Genomic DNA, 12,931 nt, shown 5'->3' with positions numbered 1-12,931 from the left:
CAGATCCAACTAATTAGACACAAAGGCAGGATGTGGATGACTCCTAAATCCTTTACCTGACAATATGAGAGCTGAAGTATTAAGTGATCAGCAGTAAATTTCACTTTTTTGTTGTGGTGATGCCACTTTTGAGAATCATTTGATTTAATTAAAGCACACAAGGAGAATTACTCTGCTGACATGTTGTTGATTTAGTTGACCTCTGTTAATACAGGTAATGAATTATAGCTAATTTATTTGCTTTTTTCCTGGTTTATGATTGTTTTTCACTTCCTTTTCCTCACACTCCTTGTGCTAAAGAGGCCAGGAATTGACATCAACATGACTATCCCTGAATAAATTGTTTGTTAAAGGCATTACACCTTCACTTGGCAAGTAGAAAGGGATGGAGGTGAGACTGAAGGTGAGATCTGTATTTTTTAACCTCTCAGAAAGCCGCTGGAACTTGAAGAAGTTGGATTTCTCCAGAAGCATAACAAAGAGATCAAGTGTTAGCATAGGGTGTTGAAAAACCACAGAGCCTGAAAGACTTACAAACACAAAGGAAAGTGAAGTAGGGAGAAGAGCAGAAAGGATAAGAGGCAGAATATATGAGTTTGGCTATCCCACCCTTCTTGCCCAGCTCTTCTGTGCTGGAGCTGCCTCACACACAAGCTGCTGGGAGCAGAGGCAGAGGAGGTCGGGCACCTCCACTGCAGGGGACATAAAATCTCTGGTTGTTCTGACAATGGGGTTACTGGGATGGGAGAGAGAAGAGATTTTACCAGTGCAAAAAAGCAGAGGGAGAGGAAGGTAGGTGGAGCAGACAGGGAGGAAGCAAGCGGCACTGTAGGGTTTGGGTTGTAGCAGCAGAGAGAGGAGAGTTCCAGTGTCTGTGCCACCCTGCAGGTGAGGTGGCACAATTGCTGCACTGCAGGGTGGAAACTTCTGCTATTCTGTCACATTAGAAAGCATAGAAAGAGAGCAGGGAAACAATTTCGGTTCAGGGGCAGTGCTGAATGAGGTGGGTAAGAAAGTTCCCGTGTTCTGTAATAATTCTTTTTGTGAAATTTGACATGATTTTGGTGAATATAAAATATTTAAATGCTGAATGAAAGAATTTGCTTTAGCTCATAGATTATTCAACCTGTAAAGGAAATAACTTTAAATAAAGCAAAAAAAAAAACACAAAAAAACCCCAACCAACAGAAGTAGGTCCAAACTGACTGATTTTAAGCACAGCCAGATATATTGCTTCCTTTGTGCATGTTAAATCAAACAATGGTTTGGGATGGAAGAGACCTTAAAGATCAGCTCATTCCAAACACCCTGTCACGTCTAATGCTCAGTTACCTCAAGGCTTTCTTAAGAGATGTGCCAAGATTTCCCTCGATTTGATAATTCTTGAGCACCTAATCTAAAAATGCAACCTTCCAATGGAGGAATCATGCTGAACAGTTTTAAAGGCACTTTATTGCTGTGTCTCTTCAGTAGATGGATGTATCACACTGCAAAATAACCTGATGCAAACCTGGGATTTGTGCAGAGGCATATCAGCATCCTGGCTTTTCCTCAGCCCACGCAGATTCTGGAAAAGATACAGCAAAAAAAATTTCAAACCCCACAGGAGCAGAGCACTACTGAGCAAAGATTTCCTTTGTGTTTCAAACTTGAAAGAAATGTGGTCATCTAATAGAAAAGCTGTCAGAAACTATTTACTTAAATAATTAATTTGAAGTCATTTGTTTTGCATGTTGCCAGTAAAAGTAATGTGTCAGGAAAAATGCCAAAAACAGAAGGGTATTTTCTCAATTTTTTTTTCTTGGTATCCATCTGTGTCTATTCTGCAGCAGTACAACTCATAAGAGGCCACATTCTATTACGTGATTTCCCCCAGTTATTACACTCAAGCAGACTACAAATCATTTGTTTAATTTCTGATTACAGTTGCTTTGTTCCAAGGGAAAATTTCAGAGTAAGCTCACTACCGAGTGTAATGCTGTTCAATAGAATCTATAGGTTATTTATCAAAACCACTTGGAAGTGGTAAACCACAGTCATGAAAAAGATGAAGCAAAGCTCTGCAATCCTGTGTCCCAAAGGTATGATAATCATATCTCTTGATAATCATATCTCCCTCTACTGCCTTATTGCTAATTAAATTAATTAATTAGGGAAGTCTTTCCCAAGTGGACTTGATTTAATATGCTGTATGTAATTAGCAGCTCTTGGAAATGGAGATGAGATGATTTCTCCCCTTTTTTTTTTTTGGTGTCACAAAGAGCTCTCAAAAGCTTTTCAGAGAAAGCAAATGATCAGGCTTCTCATTTGGTCCAGTGGCAGCTCTAACATAAGTGTCTAAAAGCATTTTTTCACAGAAGAAAAAGAAAAAAGAAAAAAAAAGAGTCACTATGATTAAGGACAATGAGGTTTTTTAGTGATGCTGACACACTTCGTGAGCTGGCCTGAACAGTCTTCCAAATTTAAATTAATAACAAAGAAATTCCTATTAAGAGTAAATAAATGCAATTTCTGTGGGGATGATAGTGCAGCAGTGGAGATGTGTGCAGGGATTGTGTGGTGGGGTGACCCTGTCTGGGTGCTGAGTACCCACTAAATCCAATCTGTCACTCCTCTCCTCAGCTGGGCAGCAGGAAGAAAATTTGGCAGGCTCATGGGTTGAGATAAGGATAGGGAGAGCTCCATCACCAATTCCCATCATGGGAAAAACAGACTCAGTTGGGGGAGAATAGTTTAATTTATTACCCATCAAATCAGAGTAGGATAGTGAGAAAATTGAATCTTAAACCAGCTTTCTCCCACCCCTCCCTTCTTCCTGGGCTTTGCTTTACTCCCAGATTTTCTGCTTACTCCTCTTAAGTCCTTTGGACATGAGGTAAGCTTCTGGCAATATCTCACAGAAGCTCCCCCTGAAGCCCCCACTCTGATCCCAAAACCTTGTCACACAGACACAAGGGAACAGCTCACAAACCTACCAAATTTTGTGAAAATAACCTTTAATATACGTGACAAGTAAAGAATGTGAAGAAATATGTTTCATTATTTCTTAAGATATTCTAGATGATAGGGTCATCTCCTAATATCACAGAAAATACAAATGTTGTTTTAATAATAATTAAAATAGCTTTGAATTTGTAGCTGTATCATTAAAGCAATCATTTTATTTATAAAATAAATTATTTTCTAGGGATACACACACACACCACACACACTTGGATAGAGTACAGAGGAGGAGGCAATTCCCAAGCAGCTGGTCAGGAAAGTTTTCCATTGCTCAGCCTGCCACAATTGCTTTATCATCTACCTGTGACCTCTTCCTCTGCCTGCTAACACCTTCCTCAGATTTATTCTAGAATGCCTGACACCTTAATATCTGCCAGTGGCTTGCAGTGATAAAACTTTTCCAGGGGAAACTGCTTCTGCTTTTATTCAAACATGTTTCATTTTGTCTCCAAAAGTCCGGGATGAGGAAGTCTCAGTGCTAAGGCACAGACAGATAATCCATGCCTAAAAAGGGAACTTTAAAAGAAGAATATTTTAAAGGATGTATCAAGATGAAAAGTTTTTTTTTTTTTAATGCCATTTCAAAATAGCAATTTCATGCTTTTGATAGGCTACTGACTGCCAAAAGATAAACAATCCTCCCCTTCCCAGTATTAATGTAGTGCCTGTTAGAGCCTGTTAGAAAAAACCACTGAGGTTGCCAAACAATATAACAATACAAAGTACTACTTTCCTTTATGTGGATGAAGCTTTTCCCTTTGAATTTTTTCTTAGAAAAATAAAGCCTAGTGGAAGACACACCTTTCTGCCTCCAAAATCATTAGTGATGGGCTGATGATTCCAGCTTCACTGCCTGCTCCCTTTCATTCTGTGTGAACAACAGCCCCTCCAAACAGGCTGTATATAATAAATGCAACAGTAATATAAGCAAAAAGAATTTAGACATTTCTCTTCAGCAGCAAAGAAGTCTTCCCTACTGACATCCTTATTCATATTATTTCTAAAATGTTCAGTATTGCCAGAGAAGTATTTCTACCTATGTTTTATAAATCTGAAAGATTCTGAACTGTTCTGAAGCTATCATGTAGCTGAAAAGAAATAAGGGAAACAACCAGTACTCATTTTTGTAGTATTTGTGCTTCTCTGCTAAAAAATCAACTTTTTAGTTAAATATTTGGGAGAGGGAAATGCTTACTGTTGCAAGCAAAAATAAATATTCCTGCACAAGAAGGCTTAAGAAAACCCAAACAACAAAAAGAGACACATATACATTAGAATGCTTGGAATCTCCTTGTGCTCTGTATTAGAGAAAAAAAAATGTCCTTGAGGAAATTTCCTCCTGCAGTATGGATTAATGTGATACAGATATGGGAAAACAAAACCCAATTGCTAAACCTTAAAATCACAAAGCAGAATACAAAACAAGGAGGTGTGCAGGGTTGAGAGCACAGGATGGGATGACTGACAAGCAGTTGTGGCTTGCAGATGTTATTACTACAGAGAGCACAGAGTTCCTCTTTGAGGACAATAATCTCGAAGATTATTCTTAGCAACTCATAACTTGTAAACCATACACTGGGGAATAGAATGCTTTACTTTTTAGTGTGTGAAAAGGTCCTGGAGGCTGAGATGCACTGGCAGGCATCTGCTGAGACTGAAAATTGTCACTTTGGAATGTCATTTATGGAGGTCATTAATTAATCACGTCAATAATTAAAAATACACTAGGATAAAATGAAAAGACTATGTCAACAAAAATTCCTTAATGTCTTTTCTAAGGACTTTTGGAGCAGAGCCATCACTTTGATCGCGCTTTTTTGGTACTTAGGACTCAGGGGGAAATTCCATTCTATTTCCCGATGGTTTGATCAACTTCTCTTTGAGCCGGGGTTGAGCTGAGCCTGTCCTGTCTGTTCATGGCCCCTCAGACCCTCTCCTCCTGCCCAGAGCAGCGCAGGGGAGCCGTGTGTGCAGCCTCCAGGGATGAGCAGCATCCCCTGGCTCACAGCTCCCGGCTCCTTTCCCACCGGAGGGCACTGCAGGCTGAGGCAACAGCCCCCGGCTGCAATTAATCCACACATAACGAGGCAAACAAAAAAAAACAACAGCAAGAACAAGAAAAACAAACAAACAAACAAAAAAACCCCCAAAACCCCACGAAAAAACCCCACCGCCACTAACAAAAAAACCACAAACCCACGAACTCCCACTCAAAAAACCAAAAACCCAAAAATAAACAAAAAACCCCCCAATCAAACAAGAAAAAAAAACCCAAACAAATACTCCCCCTAAAGAAACAAAGCCCAAACCCCAGGCGCACACACAAAGCTAATCTCTGTCCAGACTGAAGATCAGGATTCCCAAGCCAGCCAAGAAAGGCAGTTGGTAAATAGCTCAGACATTTCCCAACCTCAAAAAACGCTTACCAGGGATTGCATTTATTTCTTTTTTAAATGCATCAAACACAAGAGAGGAGAGCTGGAGGATTCAGCAACAGGATTCTGATAATCTCACTTTGGTCTCAGCTGTTTGGGTCTGGCTGGGGTCAATCCCATCACATGTCACTGGTCCCTGCTGACTGACCAGAAATCCACTCTGAAGTTTCTGGTATCACTGAGGTAATTTGACAAATGTGAGCAACACTGGAAAAGCGTGGAAATATCAATAAAGACAGCAAGAACTAAATTGGTAAGGATCAAAAATCAAAACAGTGTCAATCAAGCTTCAAAAATTCTCCTGGGAGCTACTGAACTCTTGCAGCAGTACACAAAGAGGGAGAGCTGATATTTTTCTAAACATCTCATTGCCTGCACTCAGATCCTTAACTGAAGACTCCCACTAATCACTTACATTTTACCATCTCTTACAGACATGAAATTCAGAAGAAACATCTAAAATATCAGAAAAATGGAGGATCAAAAGAATGCATTGAATAACTAAAATATCAGTGTTTTCTTTTATAAGGTGTGGGCTCAGGGAACATTAACAGCCAGCAGCAGTAAGACCAAGCACATCTGCTCCAGGCTTTCTTAGATAGGACAAGGGGGAATAGCTTTAAACTGAAAGAGGGAAGGTTTAGATTAGATAGCAGGGAGAAATTCTTTTCTATGAGGGTGGTGAGACACTGGAACAGGTTGCCCAGAGGAGCTGTGGATGCTCCATGCCTGGAAGTGTTCAAGGCCAGGCTGGATGGGGCTGTGAGCAACTTGGTTTAGTGAAAGGTGTCCCTGCCCATGGCAGGGGAGTTGGAATGGTCCCTTTCAACACAAACAATTCTATTGCTCTGTCAGTATTATCAACAATTTGTGTGTGTCTGTGCACATGCTGACATGCAATTAACATAGATTTCACATTCCAGGGGAATGAGCAGCAGTGAAACATGTCACTAAATACTGCTAAATGCTCTTTCCTACAGCCTTACATTTTTCCTTCAATTGCCATTTCTAACTTCAGGGAGTTGTTGATCTTTCATCAGGCTCTGGGATGGCAAACCATCCAAGTGGAACTGTGCTGAAATCACATAAACCATCTTCTGGAAATATGTCTGACTGTGTCTCCATTGAACTGAGGCCACAGGGGGAGATAGATTAGATTAATTATAGAATCATTAATTAATTAGGTGTGTTTAAAGTTAGTTGAGTTTGCATTTTTCCCCTGGAATGGCCCACTGTTGATATCTGTATTTTTAAGAATAAAGATCATCATGCTTGGATAAGTGTTGTAATTGATAGAGGGAGAATAACCAGATTAATGGTATTTTTGCCTCTCTCTAGCATTAACAGAGAAAGGACAAGGAAATAAATGGTGTGGTTCTCTCTTGTCTTTTCCCTATAGCTATGTTTTCAAGCTAAATGTGTAAAACAAACCAGTTATTTTGCATTCATATTTATGTTCAGAATTTCCTCTCCAGAAGTGTTTTGCTTACAGTTGAGATACAAAAAAAAAAAAAAAAATCCAGCTCTTTTGGGAGGACAAGAGTTACACTGCTGAAGTAAACGAAATGTGTTTGAAGAAACTCTTTGAGGGAGGGGGAGGACAAAAGGGAAGTATTTTTTCCTAGGTACTGGTCATAAAGGGTATCCAAACCTTGAGTATTTAGTGAAGGGTATCATCAAGGCAGGTGAGAGAAAAGGAAGACTCTTGCAGAGAGCAGAAAGGTAAATTAAAGGAAGGCACCAAGGAGAAAATTGAATGCTGTAGAGCCTTTGGAAATTGCTTATGCATAGCTCTATGTATGCATGTATTTTAACTTTCTTAATAACTTTCTTTGAGTTATTAAGCACGTGAGCTGCAAATAGAGCTGAAGAAGCTACTAGAACTGTACTTTTATACTTCTTTATTTTTTTTTCAGTTTGAAAAGTTTCATTATGGTCACGGAGATTTTTATAAAAAATCCAACTTATCTCTATGACACAGTGATTATTCCTCATGAATAAAATAATGATTCTGGCTCTCCAGCTTTTTCAGAACAGTAGTCTTTAGAGGAACTAATAACTTCATACAGTCAATGCTTTTTGTGTTCTCTTAAAAAAAATTAGAAACAAAACAAACCAAAAGACTTTACTACCTATTTTTAAGGAATCTCTCCCAATATTACCCTTGTATGTGCAGAGATCCAGAATTCATGTCTTAAAACATATAATGAACAAAGTAATAAAAACATGAAATGAAAAATAAACCAAAATGAAAGATGCACTTTATCTTATTTTCTATATATATTTTATTATTAACTATCCTGGGCTTGAATTCACAAGTCAAAGCTAAGTACATCTGGCTAAAACTGTAGAGGCTTTTATCTTCTGTTTTAAGAGTCAACAATAACACCTCAGTAAAATGAAATCTCCTCATTCCCTCTCAGAACAGTGGAAGACAGTTAAAATTAAGATTCACAAGGCTTTAAGGTTTAAGAAGTGATTTTACTTTGTATTGTCAGCCTAGGAAAAGGCAAAGAACAAAAAAGATATCTTAGAACATTAAATCAGTGCTACACATTTTGAATGTTAATAATGAAAAAAAAATGGTATCATTCTCATCTGGTAATAATTAAATTCTCTCAAGCAGATAAAAGGAATGTTTACCTAGCATATATCTATATATGCATGCATATATAATAATATCCTTTAAAATCAAATAAACTTCATATTTTAAGTGTGGGCCTACAGTATATCTGAAGCAAGATATAGAAGATGAGTGATCTTGTCTTGCTTCCAAGCAGGCAGGTGATTTAAAAGTTGTAAAAAGGCACCACACAGTTGAAGTTCTGTGAGTTCTGTAGGACAGTAGAAAATGGTAAATCTTTATGGTAACAGCAAGATTTCTGTCTATGTCATGGAGCATTATTGATTGCTGTCCAGCACACAGCAAGACAAAACACTCAGTAATAACTCACCAGGGCTGTTGCCCAATAAAGTCAATGCTAATTTCTGATAGCACTGGGCTGAGCTCACCAAGCATTAGGTTTCACAACTCCTGCTTCTAGGAATCAGCCAAATTATCAGCTGGTGTAAATCAGCTTGACTTCAGTGCAGTCAAGAATCTGTGTTGATTTAAAAGGAGTCAGTGACATTTACATTATGTCCTTCAAGGGGTCTTGTGGGGAATGTCAGTCAGTAATAACTTTCAGCCTTTTGCTCAGTGCTCCACATGACAGGAGACACACCACAAATCGTTCTTTTTGACCAGCCATCATTATAGGCATAAGCAAAATTACAAAAAGCCTGCTCTCTGAACATCCTCCTCTTCAGCAGAGTTGTCTTCCTGCCTTTCATAATGTCAAATTTTGGTGTTGCATCACTAGAGAAACCCAAGGAAGAGAAAGCAGGAACCTCTTCTCCCACTTTGGAACACTGCCCGGCCTGGGGGACAAGGTCCCTTGGTTCCACTCACACTTTCTGTAGCAGCACATGCCAGCAAACCCACTGCTCCAGACTTTTCCTTACCATTTGTCAGATTTTCCTGGGGCAAATAAAATTTATTTACCAGTTTTATGCACCTAGGAATTCTGGAGCCGATTGGACTCTTTGCTCTTTGAGATGATGTCTAATCCAAGTGCTTATTGAAGGCAAAAATATATCCATTCAAGCCAGATGACATAAAATGGATTATCAAAATATTATCTCCAAATTATCATACTGATTTCACCTATAACTAGTTGGCAAATTAGATTACCAGTATTCCAACAAAAGAAATATAATTTCTGAACTCAGCTTTGTGTACAGTGGAAAATAAAATTTTGCAACCTGTCAACCAAAATTTTGCAAGACTTTTGAACAATGTTCAAGTTTTTGTAGTAAAGATGTTCCTGCTTCATGCTTAAGTCACCTGAAATCATCTCAGTGCATGCTATTAGCTCTTCAGGAAAATCATTTAGACTTACAGAAATACTTTCTCATTGATCCTCTTTTCACTCAAGTATGATAAGGACACAGACATAAAGTTTAAAAATAATTTGTTTAATTGTGCTTCTATCGGGAATATCAATGTGTAGGACAAGGATTTTCCACTTCTGCATGGAGCTATTATTTAAAGATAAAAGTTATTTAAAATAATCTAAAAGTAGTGCCAGAAAGGAAAAATAGGCCAAGACAGAATATTAATTTTACACTCCTGGCTTCTATTGTCAACTGGACATGCTTTGCTATCACTTCTTTACCTCACCAATTACCTGCCTTTATTGAATCTCATTTTTATCTTGTTCTAAGAAAGAGAGAATGGAAACAGTCCTCATTTCCTTTTCTATCCCTCGTCTTCAGCACCTGGATCATCCTAAATTCACATGAGCATGAGAAATCTCTGCATTAGTTACATGACTTGGGTTGTTGCATACTTTTCAATCAATATGAAGATGAAAAAAACATAAAGATCTACTTATTTAAAAAAATTGATTGTATTTTGTGGAGATACTTGCCAGCAATATTAGCTAGAACTGTTCAGTTGATGTTGTATGTTTTTACTATGTGTATTTGCATACATGTACTTACAGAGGAGAGATAAAGCAACTGTGTGTTCATTGGTATCTACTTTGACCTTCCTTTGCTTTCTTTTTGGTGTTTCTGCATTTTTCTTAAGTCTAGAGAGATGAGCTATTGACTTGATAAATTACCTACCATAAGTAAAACAAGCAAGAAATAGCATGCTAAAAACTAAGTAATGTTTCTTTTTATTTTAATTTTTTTTCCTCTCTTGTTTCCTCTTTTTCTCCCCCCTTATTTCCCCCCCCTTTTCTTTTTATACTTGGAATTAGTAGGGTACTTTTCACTGTCATGAAATTGCTTAAAACCTAGTCTGGGTAGAAAACCTTTATCCTCTGAGAGCTGCTTGATTTCTCTCACAGTGAGTAACAGAGTTTGAGGTCTCAATCCAAAAGCACAGCTCAGACTGAGAGGTGTCTGCACCACAGCTGAAGTTTCCCTGATGGTTTCATTGAACACTCAAAATAAATTCCCTTCCCATCCCAGCAGCAGTTCTCCAGATGGCTGTTAAGAAATGATTTTCCAACAGGGAGTAAATAAATACACAATAGATTTCTGAGAAGCGATAATAAATAATTCTGCCTGGTCCTTGCACTATATCTATTTTGAAGATAAATAAAGGTCTGTGGTGTCAAGAGCTGTCAATCCTTCTTTTGTGATGTTATGAGCACAATCTCAGAGCCACACTACGCTTGAAAAGCACACTTCACACAATAAATGTCTATGCCTAAGACACATCTCTTTTCACCAAACTTCATTAGAGAATGTTTCACCAGACTTCCAAAAATTTAGAGGGGCATGCATCAGAAAACCAGTGCAGAGGAGCAGCAGGTTTGAATGCAAACATTACAATCTGAAACCTCCTTTTGATTTTTAGTGCCCCCATTCACGTGTGCCAACACATGTTCACATTGTATTTTGCATTTTGAAGAAATACCCAGTGAATAGGCTGAGTAATAGGAGTCTCAATAGAAAGTTTTATTTATTAAGCCACTGAGCTGAATATTTATCTGTTCCTGTGTTACAAGTGCTCAGCCACGTATCTGCTTTTCAAACACTGTAGAGACAAATGTCAAATTTCGTGATGTAAAATTAGCAGTTTTATGCCATACACAGCTGAGTAACAAAGCAAAAATGAAACTAATTAATCTCAAATTGTACTTATTTTGCTCTTCTTTTTCTCACTGCCTTTCATCTGTGTGGAATCAGGCCTTCACTGGCACAAAGTTGTTTATATGACAAAAATTCACAGTTAAAGCACAGGTGGGATATATACAAGCAAAATTATGCAAAGGTATTTTTTTCCTTTATTTTTCTACATAACTACTTCTAAAAACTTTACAGCTAACAATGAAAAAGATCATGTTTTCTCAAGCTGTTATGTCTGTTCTTATTTGCTGCCACTAAAGTAATCACAAACCCACACATCATTTCACTCTGAGAAACACTCCTGAAAAAGGCAAACTGCTCTGCTCTCGTGTTGGTCAGAGCAGACAGTCCGTGTTGCTGTAGACAGTATTAAATGTAAAAATAGTAGCTCCACCTATTGGCAAAATGCATAAACTGAGCCATCAAATTTCATACTAGCATTCATCCTGCTACTGAATCTTAAGGCTGAAAACTATTATTTTCAGATTTTTTTAATTATTCAGAGTGAACAAGCTTATTAATATGGGTTTTTTGATTTCTTTTACAGTACATCTGACATAGAATGCAATAGGACTTCGTTTTAAACTGGGAAAGAAACAAAAACATAAGCCCTAAATTTATAATGTTGAGGTCAGATTTGTTTGGAATATATCTCAAAGGTCTGAAACCTTTTTATGTTGTGGATTTTGCATATGGACTAATGTTGTGATCCAGAATTTCGGGTCTCAAATTTTTGACAAGTCCCTCTTATTTAAATGGACTATAAATGGAGACAAAAATTAGTGTGGAGGGAAAGTATTCTAGCATTGGGGTGAAAAGACAAGATTGTCAAGTATTTGTGCATATCAACATCTCTATATACAATGTGACCTATGAACTGCCCTTGGCTTGCAGCTCCCATGATTCTGCTTAATATAAATAAAAACAAATGGCTTCAGGCAAGAGATGGAATGTGAAATAATAAAAATAAATCTTTAATGTAACTGAATACGAGAGGCTAAGGCCTGGGTGGGCAACTTCAAGTTGTATCCAGATGGCATTTACACTGTTAATCCACAAATTTTTTCATTACTCTTCTGCTTAATTTTGGTTACTTGTGTTGGCTCAGAACACCCCTAGCCTAATTTTAACTTTATTAGACAACTTATTTCTGATGATTTCTTTTTTATTATCTCTCTAGGATTGATGCTTATAGAATCATTTTTGTATTTATATTTTAAAAGTGATATTATTTCGTTTTTTAGACATCATTAGTATTTATTAAAATATGTTTCTTCCATGCATTACCATTGACACTGCAATTTTTTAATGTCGTCTCCTTCTCTTTCTCTGCTCCTCCTGTTCATTGCTCCATTATTTATTCTCAGAAGGAAAATGTTGCTGATCTTGGTAGGTCGGATTCCCACAGCAAAAAACTCTCTCTGCTGTTAAGACTGGCTGTTGACCTTTCATTCTGCATTCCTGGGCAATTTACTGTTTTCTCCTACAGTGCCCAATTCTTAATTTTTAATTTTTTTTTTTAAATGCTGGGTTTTCCCTAAAAGCAAAGATTCCTTGTGTGCAGGAGTATGTAATTTTTCCTTTTATTCTGGTGCTTTTGAAGAGTGCTAACAGCCCTTGTATCTGCAAACCATCAGCAGCACGATGTGTTTCTTAGAAAATCATGCCAAACCCTATAATGACTCATCAGAGCTCTGGGGTGAAGACCTCTGCTGGCAAGGGGATATTTGTTGTGCTTGCAGTCTCCTGAATCTCAGGATTCATGATTTCATGGCCTCATTTTAGAACCATGAGATCATTAGTGATGT

Source organism: Sturnus vulgaris, chromosome 4 (assembly GCF_052056855.1).
Source record: "Sturnus vulgaris isolate bStuVul1 chromosome 4, bStuVul1.hap1, whole genome shotgun sequence".
NCBI lineage: Eukaryota > Metazoa > Chordata > Aves > Passeriformes > Sturnidae > Sturnus > Sturnus vulgaris.
This window is presented reverse-complemented; position numbering follows the sequence as displayed.